Source organism: Cavia porcellus, unplaced genomic scaffold (genome assembly GCF_034190915.1).
Source record: "Cavia porcellus strain 051 isolate PalLab524CR breed Dunkin Hartley unplaced genomic scaffold, mCavPor4.1 scaffold_4, whole genome shotgun sequence".
Classification (NCBI taxonomy): Eukaryota; Metazoa; Chordata; class Mammalia; order Rodentia; family Caviidae; genus Cavia; species Cavia porcellus.
Window position 1 is genome coordinate 7,479,261 of NW_026947487.1, and position 10,478 is coordinate 7,489,738.

Below are 10,478 nucleotides of genomic sequence, written 5' to 3' on the forward strand. Positions count from 1 at the left end.
TGCAACACTGAGGCTGAGATCATCCCTCCCTGAGAGTTGTGAAAAGCCCTCTCTTTGGTCCTCACTAGAGGATCAGCATAGAGATCCTCTATGGTGCCATTGGCTGTGGCTAGAACAGTGCAGGATACTGTGTCCTGCACCACAGGCAGGAGTGCAAGATCTGGACATTCCCTCTTCCTTGTGGGTATCACCTTCCCCTCCAGGCTTCCTGAGCCCCTGTCCTTCAGCATGTCTCCCCAGGACCACAGGCGGCCTCTGGTCTCTGTCAGCGCTGAGCAAAACCTCCAGCCCCTGTCCAAGGACCTGACCAAGACTGTCCTTTCATTTCTCCCTCTCTCACTCAGGTCCCTCCTGCTGCACCCAAGAAAGATGCTGCTGCTTTAAGAAGACTGGGCACCAAGGGGACCTTCTGAGCTTTACCATCAACTCTAGAACAAAAATACCTTCAGGATTCAAGAGAGCCCCTGTGTGCAAACATTCACAACCAGCAACCAGACCTGATCTCTTTTTCCCCCTTTTTATTGCTTTACACAAATCTATTGTTTTATTTTAAGGTTAAAATAAAATTTCAAAACAAAGTAATAAGACAGTAACGTTAGTTAATGCATCGCCTATTGTTAACTTCAAAATAGTTACTCAGAGTATAAGACAGAGTCAAGAAATACTGTCCAAGCAAAAAATCTTGCTTTCCAGTGAACCAAAAGAGAATACTAGTGTGTTAACTGTTTGGAAGATAAATTTTTTTTTCCTTTTCCCTTCTTTTTCTCCTTTCCCCCACCCCAGTTTCTCTTTCCTTTTGAACAGTTTCTTCACATTTTACAATATCAATTGCACATTTTAGCCCTCCTTTACTCTCAGCATCACCCATTTGAGAGCCAATAAGATGTTTTCAGATGTGAATCTGATTTATTTCACTTACGAGTGGTCTCAAGTTGCATCCATTTACCTATCAAAGACTCTATCCTTCTTTATGGCTGCAGAGTACTCCATTGTACGAACAAAAACCACCTATCTTGTATCCATTCCTTGTTTGGTGGCCAGTTGTGTTATTTGCATGTTTGGCCAGTACAGATGTACTGCAATATAAATGTGGGTGTACTTGTCTCATTGTGGAATGCTCCTTTTAATTGTTCTGGGAAGGGGAATTGCTGGGATGAATGGGACCTATAACCCCAATTTTTCTGTGGAATCTCCATACTGATTCCAACAGTGATTGCACTAGTCTGCACTGCACCAACAGTGGAGAAGTGTTCCTTTTTACAAACAGCCCTCCAGCATTTGTTATAGGTGGATTTCTTGATAATGACCATTGTTTCTGGAGCGAGATGGAATCTCAGTTGTTTTAATTTGCATTTCTTGAATGGCCAATGATGGTGAACATTTTTTCATATCCTTATTTGCCATTTATATTTTTTATCTGAAAAGTGCATATTCATCTCAGATGCCCATTTTTGGATTGGGCCTTTGAATTTTGTCAAAGACAAGGTGGCTGAATGTGATTGGAATTCCATCTGCATCTCTTTTTCTGTTCCACTGATCCTCAGGTCTGATTTTTTTTTTTTTTTTTTTTTTTGCAAATATCGTGTTGTAGCTTTATAGTGTAATTTCAGGTCAGGGATTATGATACCCTCTGACTTGCTTGTTGCCAAGAACTGTCACTTTCTATCCTACATCTCATTTCAAATGAATTTTTGGGATCTTCTCTCTAGTTCCGTGAGGTTTGCTAATATGCTAATGGGGTACCTTGATGGGGACTGCGTTAAATCTGTATAACAACCTTGAGAGTATGGCCATTTTTGCTATTTGGATTCTTCCTATCCAGGAACAAGGGATACCTTGTGATTTTGTGATGTCCTCTTTGCTATGCTTCATCTGGGTACTGTAATTTTCAATGTATAGTTGTTTTACTTCCATTTTTAGGTCAATTCCTAAGCATATCATTTTTTGAATGCTATGGTGAAAAGTGTGGTTTCCCCTAATTTCTCTGTATGTGAGTTTGTTGCTTGTGTCTGAAAATGCTGTTGATTTTTGAGTGTGGACATTGTAGCCAGCTATGTCACTGCCTTCAGTTATTAAATCCAAAAGTCTTTTGATGGCATTTTTGGGGGCTCCTAAGTAGAGTATCATGTCATCTGCAATTAATATTCATTTAACTTCTTTGTTTCCTATTGTTATTCCTTTTCTTTCTTTTTTTGTTGTTGTTGTCTTTGTTTTTTTTTTTTTATTGCCAGAGATCGAACTCATGACCTTGCATTTACCAGTCAAGCACTCGAGCTATGAGCTAAATCCCTGGCCCTGTTCCTTTTCTTTCATTCTCTTGTCTAATGAGTCTGGCTAATATTTCCAGAACCCTACTGAGTAGGAGTGGTCACAGTGGTCATCATTGTATTTTTGCTGACTCTCATGAGTCAGCTTTCATGAATCTCAGCTTTCCATGAAAGCTTCCGTTTTTTGACCATTTGGTGTGATATTAATTGTTTGTCATAGATGGCTGTTACCAGATTGACATAAAAATCATCTATTCCAGTTTTCTGTAGGGTTTTTATCATAAATAATAAATGGGTATTGTATTTTGTGAAATGACTTCTGCATCTCTTGAGATGTTCGTGTGATCTTTTTCCTTTGGTTCAGTTAATATGGTGTATTCCATTAATTGCATATGTTCAAAATCTCTGCATCCCTGGGATGAATCCAACATGATCACAGTGTATAATCTTCTTGATGATTTGTTGCACTCTGTAGGCCAGTATGTTATTAAGGATTTTTAGTCTATTGTCACTAAGGAAACTGGTATGTAGTTTTCTTTTCTAGTTGAGTCCTTCTCCGGATTAGGTATGCGGGTAATGCTTGCTTCCAGGAATGGTTTTGGAAGTATTGATTGTCTGTGACTTTCATGGAAGAATTTCTGCTTTAGTTCTTTTTGAAATTTCTTGTAGGATTCCACAGTGAACACATCAGGGCCTGAACTTTTCTTCATTGGTAGGTTTTTAATGACATTTTCCATTTTACTGACTGTTACCAGGTTATTTAGAATACTAACATCTTTGAGATTCAGTTTTTATCATTTATATATGTCAGGTATCTTCCACTTGTTCTGTGTTTTCCATCTCAATAGAGTACAGGTTCTTCTTGTACATATTAGAACCTTCTAGATTTGCCCTGTAACTATGTGGTTTTACACTTTTAATTCCAAATTGCCTGATGGATAGTCTTTTTTCTTGTTGATGATGGCAAATAGAGGTTTCAAACATCCAACTTTTGAATTCATTTTTTGTATTATTTCAGTTGCATTAATTTCTGCTGTGATGGTCATCATTTTCTCTCTTATAGGAGCTTTGCATTTGATTTGTTCCTTCTTTTGTAGCAGTTTTTGGTTCAATCTTATGCTGTTTATTGGAGCTCATGCTGTTTACCTGATATGAAAATTTACCACTAGAAATATCTTTCATGTGAGTGCTTTCATCATGTACCACAACTTCTGGTACATTTTATTGGCATTTTCATTTAATTGCAGATACCATTTAATGTCTTCTTTAATATCCTCTGTGACTTACTGGTTTTTTAGAAGAGTGTTGTTTAATTTCCATGTGTTTATGTGATTTTATGGTTTCCTTGATGTCCAATTTTTATGCAGTGTGATCAGATAACATGTATGAAATAATTTCAATTCCTTTGCGTTTACTTAATTCTATACTATGGGGTAATATGTGGTCTATTTTGGAAAATGTCTCAAATATAGGTAAGAAGAATATGTATGCTGATGTTGGAACACTGTAGATATCTACTGAATCCTTTTGTTCCCAGGTTTGTTGTAATTCTCTCATTTCTTTGTTGATACTTTTTCTTCTTAACTTATTGTGAGAGTGAGATATCAAGATCCCCCATTACAAAAGTGTGAGTGCTTATTTGATTTTTCAGGTCCATTAATTTTTTTAATGTAATTGTGTTTACTGGGGTTAGCTGCATATATATTTATGATTGTTTTCTGTTCTTGGAGACAAACATTAACAAGTTTGTAGTAAATCTCTTCTCTTTGGATCAATCTGGGCTTGAGCACCACATGGCCTACCAGTATAATAGCTACCCCTGCCTTTTCTCTGGGATCCCACCACATGGAGTATCACATTCCATCCTTTGACTTTCAGTGTATGAATTTCCTTCTGAGTTAAATGTGCTTCTTGAATACAGCATATTGTTGGATCTTGCTTCTTGATCCAGTCTGCCTTTGCTCTGTTGAATCAAAGCCATTTGTATCAATGACTGTAACACATGTACATTGGCATATCTTTCTCATATTATTTTCTTATTGGTCATCCCGAGGGATAGTTTCTGCATACCTGGTAACAATATCTGTGCAGCCAATCAGCATCCTTGATGTCTCTGTCTTGTCTTCATGAAGGCAGCCTGGGTCCCTAGAAAGAAGACCTACGAGAGAGACAGAGGACATGAGCACCTGGAGCATCAGTATCTCCTACACATGCATGGCCAGAACTATCCTGTCATGGGCTCAACTCTCCAACTCAACACACACACACACACACACACACACACACACACTCATGGCCACACAATGCCACAGCAGACCTGTCACAAAGAACCAGAAGTGATGGTGAGCCCAACTGACTACCAGGAAAACTTAGTCTCACAAGTCTATAAAGGAAACTTCAGGCTAGAGATGTGACCCTTCAGTGGCCCTGTAGTTCCCTAGGACACAGATTCTATAGCACCTCTTCCCAAAACACTTCTCCATAGGACCTGCTGGACAGCAGTGTTCCATGGCCATTTCAGCACCTCCAAAATGATGTAGGAATGGCAGGGTGACCTCTCGGGTCTGGGTCACTGGAGTTTATGTTATGGGGGGTGAAATCAGATTCTCTAAGAAGTACAAGAGGACCAGCTTCAGGCCCAACTGATGGACGCCACTCTATGAGGCCCAAGGTGAATGTACCCGGATGTCCCTTTGCTAAATACCATGACCACCACAGGGCAGCCTGTGAATCTTGGTGGACAGTGGAAATCTCTACTCCTGTTTGTACTGAAGTTCTGTTAACATCAGTCATTAATCAACAAGCCTTACTTTCTCATCAGTCACTGTATCTTAGCTCGGTCTCCATGGACCTTAAAAACAGTATATTTGTGCCATGAGTATGACTAGCACCCAGTGGCATTTCCTAATGAGCAATGCATCTGAACGTGTACAAGCTTTATATGTACGGCTCACTTCCTTACCTTTCCCCACCAGTAGATACCGTGATCTCTATTCAATGCTGAAAAACCATGGTATTGAGAGTCTGTGAACATGATTAATTGTTCCAGCATCATCTAGCAAAGAAATGGCAAATCAGGACCTCAGTGCAGGTAGCCCGTCCCTAAACTCTGATCTCCTGTGGTGGCTGCCACATTGCACAATGACCAGAAGCCAGTCTCTCCCTGCAGTGTCATTCTGTAGGAAGCTAGTATCACAAAAGAAGAAAACTTTTATTTTTATCTTAATGAATTAAATTTTACTTTGTTTATTGATTTTGTCTTTTTGAGGTAGGGTCTCACTATGCAGTTCAGGTTGGCCTTGAGCTCACTTTTTAGCCCAAGTTGGTCATGAACTCACAACAATCCTCCTGCTTCAGCCTCCCAAGTGCTGGAATTACAGGCATGCGCCACCACCTCCAGCAAGATAATGAATTAAATTTTTAAAAATTAGCATTTTAGCTCATTGGAAATTCTGTCAATGCTTATAACAACTTGGTGCCATGGTTTAGATCTAGAGCACCCCCGAGCTTCATGTGTTCAGAGGCAGGACTTTTGGAAGGTGACTGGCCCATACATTATACTTATCAATGGAGCAAAACATGCTGCTAGGAAACTGGTGGAGGAGGTCACTGTGGACATGGCCTAGAAGGGCCTGTATCCTCCCCTACCTCCTCTACATCTCTTGAGACTTTACCACTAGGATGTGAATAGCTTTCCTCCAAACAGGCCCTTCCACCATTGCTGTGTCTGCCTTTGAGCCTACCAATTGTGGACGGAAACTGAATCTCCATAAACTTCAGGCTTCAGGATTGGGTATTTTGTCCCTGTGACAAAAAGGGTAACTTAGAAATTTGGATATGAATATTTGATGAGGTTAATTTTGTCTGTGTCTGTCTGTGTGGTGCCAGGAATTACTGAACCAGGGCCTGGTGCATGCTAAAAATGTACTCTACCACTAAGCTACATGCTGGCTCTTTTTAAAAACTTTATTTTGAAAAAACAAACAAACAAACAAACCTTTATTTCGAACCGGTCTCCCTAAGTTACCCAGATGGCCTTCAACTTGCAATCCTCCTGTGTCAGCTTCTTGTGTAGCTTGCTTGCAAGCAAGTACAATTTTGCCAGTTATGATATAAAGAAAAATTAAGTACATCTCAGAAACTTTAGTATTATCAGGCTGCAGCAACTTGTACTCCATGACCTCTTTAAGATTCCAATGGAAATGGGGCTGAGGATTTAGCTCAGCGGCATAAGCATCTGCCTTGCAAGCACGTGGTTATGAGTTCGATCCCTGGTCCCAATAAAGTTAAAAAATAAATAAATAAAAATTTAAAAATATTCCAATGGGAAAAAAAAGAAAAGAACAAGATTCCAGTTGAGCCAACTGTTTCACTAAATAATTAAGAAGTTCTGTTGCTAGACCACACAGGCTTTAAAGCTCCAGCAGCCTTCAAACATTCATGAAAGGACCATAAGATGTATGACTGTCCCATTGGGGAGCATGGAACAGTCCCATTGGGTAGTAGAAGCTGGTGGGAACCTGTTAAGGGGCAAGCTAGCAGGACCAGCCTTGTCACAGGCCTGGAACTGCTTTCTTGAATAGTCTGTTTGTGAGAAGGCTATTTTGGCATAAAGAAATGATCATTTGGCTGGGAATGAAGATGTACATCTGTAATTCCAGAGAATTGCGAGGCTGAAGCAGGAGGATCTGCAAATTCAATCCCCACCTGAGTAAATAGTAATTTAGCAAGACTGTGCCTCAAAATAAGTAAGACATTCCTGCTTTGTCCTGTTTTCTCTGTCTTGGTTTGTACCATCCCAACACATACTACTTTGCTGCAGCAGTGCTGTGCTGGAGATAAGGCGCCTCCTCCAGCATTTTTCCCAGGAAAGTAAACCAGGTCAAACCTAGCAGCAACTCCCAATGTAACCCTGCCAGCAGCTCCTCTCCCCTAGAGCACTAATTAGAGTGGATGACCTGATCCTACCCTCCCTTTCAGCACATGCATGTTCTACAACTTGTGTTTTAGCTCCCAGCTTACATTCCTCTTTTTTTCATCGTTATCAGTGTCATTCAAGGATAAGGCAAAATAATGTGCTCTGTGTTCCTTCCAAAGCTCTCAAAGGTTGTTTTCTGTTTGTTTTTCCTGGTGTTGGGGATCAAATTTAGGATTTCATGAACACTAAGCAAGTGCTTGGCCAGCTGGCAGAGCGCTCAGGCGGCTAAGCATTGATCTGGAATAGTAAATCTGCTGAGCATGGTGTGCGTGCCTGTAACCCCAGCACTCAGCGGGCAGGAGGATCACTGCAAGTTGGGCCACACGGTGAGACCCTAGTGTTGTACTCTAAGAAAATAGCTTCGTTATATGTGTATTATAGCAAACCTGTATAGGGGCTTACTAAATGTGTTCATTTTATCCTTTTTCCCTAACTGATATGTTAAGTGCCATAATTGATATGTTGAGCAACACTCTCCCCTGTAAAGAATTGCAAGAATCTCACCTAATTGATATGTTAACCATTGTTGCCCTCTACAAACTACAGAAGCTGTGCTAAAACAAGCTAACAAGGGTTGTTAATCACTGCTAGGTGCCTCTATTCTCCGCTAAAGAGCTAAGGAAAACTAGAATGGCAATTAATTTACATTTGTTTAAAGTAACCTGCTTGTGTGCAGAGAGATTTGCGTGTGAGTTTAACCCTTTACCCTGACCTTGACACATTACTGCTGTTTTCTGTTCTGTATGGCGCCTTATTGCCTCCCTCTCCCTCACCTATCTATCTAGGCCATAAAGAATTTGGGTTTCTGGTGACCTCCCCCCGACCCGGTGATGATCTGTCATAAAATGAGCCTGCCCCAATTTTAAGAACTGCTTAGCTTAAAGAAATTACCGGGTAATACTATGGCCCAAACCCCAATTGGTGCTTTCCTTTTGTTCTGTATGTATCAAATGAGTTAGATATCAGGTCTTTGTAAAACTTAAGTTCCAGCGTCTCATAACTCGTGACCCCTTCGCACTCACTAGCGAAGACAAGCTGTCCTGAGATAATTAACTCTCCACTTTCTTCTCCAAATATTGCTGCAGACATGCCACTCTGAGATAATGTCAGTCTGCAGGATGGGAGTAATTTTAAAAAACACCAGGAACTCCCTAGATTGTCAGAGCTAAGTGGACAGCAATACAGTTTCCAGACTCGGGTCAACAAGTTTGATGGCTCTACAGGTTTCTTTGTTTCTCCCCCCCCCCCGCCCTTTCCTCCAGCCCCTTTTTAAAGTCCTCCCTTCAGCTTCTGGGGGACAGTCTCCAAATTGGCTCCCGGAGACTGGTCGCCAGGCCTGAAAATAAAGCCTTTGCCACCTAAATTTTTGGTCTCTTGCCTCCTTGGATTTTATACTGGGGCCCAAGTTATAACATTTGGGGGCTCGCCCTGGATGGAAGCAAGACCCCAGACTCATTTCTGAACATTTGAAAGTAAGTGCTCTGGAGGATTTGTTTGGGCCGCGGTCACTTTGTAATTTTGAGGGGACGCCCTCAATTTGGGAGCGGGAACCACCCGAGGACAGAGTCAGTTGGTTTGTAGGACAAATTCTGTCCATTTGTGACTCTTCCCTGGGTGGGGAACAGCTCCGTTTGGAAGGGGATGCCCTTAATTTGGGAAGTGAAACCTCCTGAGGACAGAGTCAATTGGTTTTTGCCATTTGTGACTCTGTCCCGGGTGAGGAACCACTCTGTTGGTTAATTTGTTAATTCCTCCAGATCCCAAAATTTGACTAATTTTTGAGCAAAGGCCATTTTTGCTGCAGCTTGTCTCGTCTTGTATGTCTGTTTGTTTGTCCATTTGTTCTAATTGTTCTCCTTTTGGTTACCCTAAATCTAACAGAACATTCTCCCCTAGGAACCCATTCTACGAGCCCAGAATGGACAAAGGGATTTAGATATTGATGTGCAGTGTTTTTGTTCTTTAAAATTGTTTGCCTGTTTGGATTTGTTACTAACTTAGGGGCTTGTTGCCCATTTCTGTTGCAGGATCCATATGGCTTATTAGATTCAAGCTTCATAATAAGAAAAATTATTTCCTTTAGCTCACCAAACTGTGCAAAAAGCACCCTTTGTTTGTGTCTTTAATGTTGTGGTGCCTTGTTTAATATGTAAGTCTTCAACTGATTGCTTGCAACCTTGGCATGCCTTTTAAAAGGAATATTTTTCTTTCTGGTTAAAAAGTAAACATATGTGCACATATATGTGTATATTTATGGTTTTTAAATATCATATCAACTTTACCAAGTAAAAACCAGGTCATACTGTAATTGAACCAGTTAAAAGGTTACAGTTAAAAAAACAGCATTTTAATGTGGTAAAAAGACATAAAATAATTAAATATGTTTTAGACTACTAGAAGGTGACTTCAAGGGTTTTGCTGAGAGTTTTAATGTTGTCTGAGAAGCGAGAAAAAAGATAATTGACTGGTGATAATAAAAAGGAGGGACAAAAAAAGTGGTTTGTCTTCAAGTAAAATGTCTGCTATGCCAAAATGTAAAAGAAGATAAAACTTAGAGGTATATTGTAAGTAATAAAAAGCTCGAGATGATATAAATTTTATTTGTCTTGGTTATAGTACTAAAAACAGCAGGTTTGACAAGAAGTAAATGTGTTCAAAATTTGACAGTATTAGATCAGTTTTGGTAGATTTATTTATAAGATTCTAAACCTTTGCTGCAAAGTGTTTCCATTGATATGAGATTATAGATGATAATAGAGATAAGATATAAGTTTTCACATGTGCTATAGACATCTGGGAGATTATATGGCACAATTTTGCTACCTATGAAAAAGCTTCTTTTTGTTAAGTATGTAATTTCAGTAAAATGATGGCCTGCCACGTGACACCCTGGGACAAAAGGTGGTGTGGCACCCTGGGACATAAGGTGGTGTGCCATCCAGATAAAGCCTGCTCTCTGATATGGAATGCCAAAACCATGTTGTCCTTTTGTCCCAAGCCGATTGGACATCCAGAGGTAAGGAGGTTTCCCTAGTATCGCCAGTTGTTCCCTTTGCAACTCAGTCAGCCCCACATGTTAAAAAAAAGATTACACAGGTTTGAGAGTTTTAAAAAAATGCCCCTCAGCCAGTTGATAGAGAAAGCACAAAAGGTCTTTTAAAACAGAAAAAATTACCGTCTACTGGAAAATTGTCCAGTGTACCTGAGTCGTCACAACTGACTTAGAGTTAAAA